Below are 6099 nucleotides of genomic sequence, written 5' to 3' on the forward strand. Positions count from 1 at the left end.
ATGTAGAACACGAAAAAGAACTATGAATGTTAATGAAGTAGATGTTCAAAATGTTCACCGCGAACGTCTTGGCAACATCCTAATCTCAAATAAAACTGTCTTCTAACATTATTTAACATAACAGGCATGATCGACCTAATCGCAAGCGTTATTCGTTCTTTTAAGTTACTTAAATCAGAAGGTTTAGTTTTGTACACATAGCTCTTCACATATCCCCATAAAAAGAAATCTAATAATGTAAGATCAGGTGATCGCTCTGGCCATTCAATCGATCTTCGCCTCCCTATTCACCGATTGGCAAATATTGTATCGAGGTACTGCCGGACATTAAGTTGGTAATGTGGTGGTGCTCCATCCTGCTGCAACCATATCGTATTCGCTGGAACTTGAGGGTTTCCTGGATCAGGATATAAATTTGCCAACGTTGGAATGCGCTTCAAAACATCATATTGAAGTAGTGCCAAATAATTGTTGCCATTCAAGTTGCCCTCAATGAAAAACGGACCAATGATATTATTTCCTACAATCCCTGCCCAAACATCAACCTTTTGAGGATATTAAGTGTGTTCTTCTCTCATCCAGTGAGGATTTTCCGTGGCCCAGTAGCGGCAATTTTGCCGATTATCATGACCATTAAGTGAAAAAGTACACTCATCAGAAAACATAACGTCTTCTAATTGGATAATATTGTTATCCAACATGTCCATCATTTGCTCACAAAAAAAAGTTATCCTATCAAAATCGTCTTCCATGAGCTCCTGAGTAGGTATCATCTTATAGGGATGCAATTTATTTTCTTTTAATATGTTTACTATCGATGTATGGCTAGCATTGAATGTAGTGGATGCCTGTCTACTCGATGTATGTGGATTTTCCTGAAACTCAAGCAACAGATCTAATTTGAGTTCATCACTCAGTGCATTGGCAGCTGCTTTTTTATCTGCCTTATATGACCAAACTCGTGAAACTGCTTCTTTATTTCACTTATTGTTGCTTGGGATATAGGCGGTAAATTAGTAAATTTCTCATGAAATAGGCGAGTTCTTCTTCTTCTTCTTCCTTTATTGGGTAATATCCCAGAAATAGGCGAGTTACTTTTATTTGTATTCGGGTATCTCCGTAACCAATCATTTGTAAAACTGTTATTTTATGCATTTCCGTTAATCTAACCATTTTTCAGAATTGAATTGAACGAACTTTTTACTTAAATTAAAATACTGACAACTTAAATAAAACAATTTACTAATGCGTGTTAAAATAACGTTGCCACGGAAATTCTTTAATGTTTTTTAATGGTTACCATCTAAAAACCACATAGCTATAGTTTTGTTCACTTTCTCATTATCAAGACCTAAACGGGAAATAAGTTTTGAGTATATTTTAGCGAATTTCGGTAACCACATTTAAATTTATTTTATCTTAATTAATCTTAATAAACTTGAAAGCGACAACATTTTTGAATGGAGAATGAAAAGACCTTTTAAACGATATATCACAAGCCTATACTTCCTATTTTAAAAATTGGGAGTTGTACCTGTCATTCTAAGGGGGTTGAAGGTAGGGGTTGCATTTTTACGTTAAATAATGTCAAGTTATAATTTAAATTTGACGTGTTTCGGGATTTTTTATAAATATGTACAGTAACCTAAATAATGAATTTATTCCATTTGGCTTTTACACACTGTATATATTAATATGATATTGTAATTTTGAAATATGATAAAACAATAAATTAATTAATTATGATCCAATTAGCTAATTAAAACAAAAAAAATTTTATTTAATGAATTTTATTAGGAATATGTGAATAAATTTTATTAACAAATCAACATTTGTCTCATCTTTCTTTTTCATCGACAGCCTTTGATTTTTATTTACAAATTTTTCTTTTTATCTCTAAACAAGGATTAAAAAAAATCAAACTCTATTATTCATTAATTTCATTATTCCCGCCAATTTTTCTTTTATCCACGTCTCTTCGCTTACATATTCGCTTTGAAATTTTTTATATATTCCAAATCCTCTTATTTAAAATTCTCTAAATTTATTTCCACACCTACTTCTTCTGCTCTATTTTTATTACATTCGATCGCTTCAAATTATTCTAGGTCCACTGTTTTCGGTCCAACTCAGGTATTTCTATTCAAATGTTCTCCCATTTTCATAATCTCGGGGCTTTTCATTTATGTCAATCTTTTCCGATCTCATATCATTTTCCTTTTCCTGCACCTTTAATATATTCACACTTTCTTGACTTTTGTTGTCTTCGTTATGATCCACAAATTTGCCTTTTATTCTTTTTATATCCTTGTCTATTTGAAGATATTTTTCAGCAAAATTTATATTAGCCTTTTTGTCCTCCAATTCGTCAGCTCCCACAACCATATCATATTTCATATTGTCAATCACAACTTTAAATCCTATGCCCTGATTAATAACCGTTAATTTCTTATTATTCGTGCCCACAAGGGTAAACCTTTCCCGTAAAAGGGAAATTTTATAATAAACTGATTTAAATTCAATTCATCTATTCAACGTTTATTTATTAACGAAATTTCTGATCCTGTATCAATGAGTATCTGTACCTTTTTACCTTTAATAAATCCATCAACCAAAACTGAATTCAACCTTTGATGTTCTACTTTATTTTCCGTTAATTTAACAAATCGCGTGGATGACAAAAAATTCCGAGTTTGCTCTGATTCTTATTTAGTGGGCGCCTTCGTGAAAAGACGAACCGTGAGATCTGTTATCTGCTGGTCTATCATTTTGGATCTCTTCTTCATATCCATTACGTTCTGTTGTTATATGATTTACGCTGTTCTTTGCGGTCTATTGTTTCCAAAACCATTTCGGTCATCTCTGTTGTTATGGTATTGCCCGCTCCTATTATTGTTGTGATAATTTTCCGTGTTTCCTCCATTTGCAATCGGTCGGTTGTAATGGTATATGTTATCATTTCTATTTTGTCTATGGTATTCAGTATTATCCCTGAATCTATTTTGTCAAAATTATTATTAAACTAAACTTGTGGTCTATTGACGATTGTTATTTTTGAATCTATTCGTATGCGGTGTTGTTCGATTCCGGTCGTAACTTCTCCGCTCTTTTCTCTCTGTTCTACGTGCTTCCCGTACTTCTAAAAATAGGCATAGGCTGTCTCTATCATGGTAGTTTTGTAGCATCATATGATCTTCCATGGTCTCATCAAAATGGCCCGCTATCACATCCACCAACTGTTCTTGCGAATTTGTGCATTGCTATAAATCTGTAGAGCGTATCTTTCTTCGGATAGTCCTTTCCTTTTATCGAATTTTCCATTGTGTAGGTCATTGTTCATTTCCATCTGTTTTGTTTTTCCCCAAAAATATTTCAATAATTTCGTCTCAAAATCCTTCCATGAGAATAATGTGTCTAATGACTAATCCTTGCTCTCGAACCACAGCGATGCTCCATCCCTTACACAACTCCTTATTGCTTCTTTGCAATCTTCAAAATTTACGGTGTGTTGAAATTTATTTTTAATTATTTGAATGAAAGTCTTAAAAGTCAAGAACATCTTCATTTCTGATATGATCTCTTTTGGATACACCACACGCTCTCCTTAGAAAATCCATTTCTTACTTCTATTCTTCTTCTATCTTTTTTCGTGATCTGCCAAACTTCTGCCCCATAAGCCATAATAGGCTCTACCAAGGTTCGATAGATTGTCAGTTTCGTTTTTTGTCTAATATCTTAACACTATAATACAGAGTTTAGAATGTTTATCGCTTTTCTTGCCTTCTGCGTTCTGTTTTCGATGTCTCTTTTGGTAGTGTCTTCTTTAGATATTATAGATCCGAGATATTTATTCTTATAAATTCTAACGTAATTTTTCTTTAATGGATTGACGCGATTATATTTTTTTTTAACTGTATTAGGGACATCAAACACAACTTTTCCTTCTTCGTCCGATATATTTCACTCCTTTTTTTTTATCTTTTGTTTTTTTACACGATAAATTTTGTTTAAAAATTTATTCGGCAATAGAAACATTATGATCAAAACAATCTAAGAACAATATGTTAACAGAGCCTCTAAAGGTAAATAATTCAATATATTAGTTGATGCAGCTGCTGAAAAAAGTACTCTACTAGATGTAGAAGTTATTTCAAAAAGCACTGGTAGAATTTTCAGGTACCAGCTCAGAATTCTGCCATATTGTTGTTTTACCGAAACTATAGGAAAAACTTGTGTTTCTACTATACGAGGTTTTCGTTATAAATATAGAATTTTTAAGACTAATTACATCAGGATATTTATAATAATAATAGTCTCCCGTTTTTATACCGCTGTCGCGGCTTTGGGAGTATAGCAGGGTAGTCTGCTATATCTAGGGCCTACGGTATACAAGGAAGGTAACATGGCCAGTGCTACGCTTCAACCGTCTATTATTACCCCTGGTTTTACCCAAGGTACTCATTTTTATTCAGGCTGAGTCGATCAGGATATTTAAAAAGTTATATTTTTTCTAAATTTAAACATAATATTTTTTATTTTTCATTTGCATAATATTTGTGTATTTTAACTTGAATACGGTTACCATAAACACACTAATATCCTAGGGCATAATAAGCGGACGTTATGGCCTATAATGCCCTGTTGTATAAGAAAGAAAAAGCGAATGTTAACTATAGAATGAAGTTTTTGTTTATTTTAAAAAATTTTTAAAGGAGTAAATATTATAGAATTAACATTTTTTAACACTAAAAAACTGGAAATATCAGCATTTTCGTTAACAGTTAATGTGGATTTCAAAATAGAATATTTATTTCTCAAGGAATTTGGACTTTGGACTAGTAGTTTTTGGGCTAAAGTAATTCAATCAGAAATCTTATATACTAAAACGCTAAGCCCTTTTCTTGTCCACCGCTTTACTCAAAAACCACATTAGATAATTAACATTATTTTTTTTTAAATATTATTAGTATTACGTATGAGATTGTCAAGATATACTTTTGGTACAAAAATTCACTTCCGTTTTTGAGATGACCGGAAGTTAAAATTTACTTTAAGTTTTAGACCGCACAATGTATATATGGATCGAAAGGTCTCGTCGAGACGAATCTAAATATGTACTGCCGGTTGCGATCCGACACCGGAAGTGACTCGAAACGTGCATAAAACGTCAAGATAGAGCAAATCTGACACCGGATTCGTGATCAGTATGCAGAATTAACTGCTAAATGATAACATTGTAACAAAAAACATTGTTTTCGACGAAATGTTTCGTGATATTTAATACACTTTTTACTTGCATTATTATTGATGAATGTTATGTATATTCTTGCTTATATTGTTTGTATTGATCTCTTAATTTTTCTCGCAAAATAAAAATTTCATTTAAAAAACTCGATGTCGAGTTGGTCCGCTAGTATGCACTAAACATAAAAAACAAACAAAAATTAACATATTAATCCTGAAAGTAAACCAATATTATGGTCTTATTTATGTTAAGTTATTGTCAGCGATTATATTATTCAATTTCCATTATATAAATATTTTGAAGTGAAAACCAAAATTTTGTATATACAGTTGGTGTTACCGGATGATTCCGCCCATCGAGCAACATTCATTTCTCAGGCCAGAGGATATCTGGCTGGATTATGTTGCATTCCGGGCGTAATCATCTTAATAATAACCTTGGTGGATAAATGACTATTAATAAATAGATCTTAGAAAACTATTTGTAAAAAAAGATAACACTTACATTGAATTCTCTGGATGTTTGCAGATGTGCACAACACAAATCTTTTACACAATTAAGGTTTTTACATCAACCGACACTTAAGAAACGTATACGTGTTTTTATGTAGACCATATGGTACTACAATTTATTCTGAATTAAAATGTGAGTGTGTGCGGTACAAGGTTTTCAAATACTTTTATTTAAATTATTTTTTTGTAATTATCACATAATTTATAAAAAAGTTCCTATTGACAACTATACTACATTCATTGTAAACATTTTGTTTATAGTAGAGGAAATAAAGTACTAAAATTGCCTAAACCTCTAACTTTTTAAAATTCTCTACTTTGTAGGCGGAAATTAGTTCAATT

The 6099-nt window shown here is 31.9% G+C and overlaps 1 protein-coding gene across 1 annotated transcript in view; it reads right to left on the reverse strand.

Annotated features, from left to right (window-relative positions):
- The window catches only part of LOC140440631 (uncharacterized), a 188195-nt gene extending 182309 nt beyond the window's left edge, over window positions 1-5886 (reverse strand). The window contains exon 1 of the mRNA XM_072530999.1: window positions 5750-5886. The gene's annotated coding sequence lies outside the window, so the exon portion shown is untranslated. The remainder of the gene's footprint in view (window positions 1-5749) is intronic.
- Window positions 5887-6099: the final 213 nt, after the last annotated feature.

This window comes from Diabrotica undecimpunctata, chromosome 5 (genome assembly GCF_040954645.1).
Source record: "Diabrotica undecimpunctata isolate CICGRU chromosome 5, icDiaUnde3, whole genome shotgun sequence".
NCBI classification, from domain to species: Eukaryota; Metazoa; Arthropoda; class Insecta; order Coleoptera; family Chrysomelidae; genus Diabrotica; species Diabrotica undecimpunctata.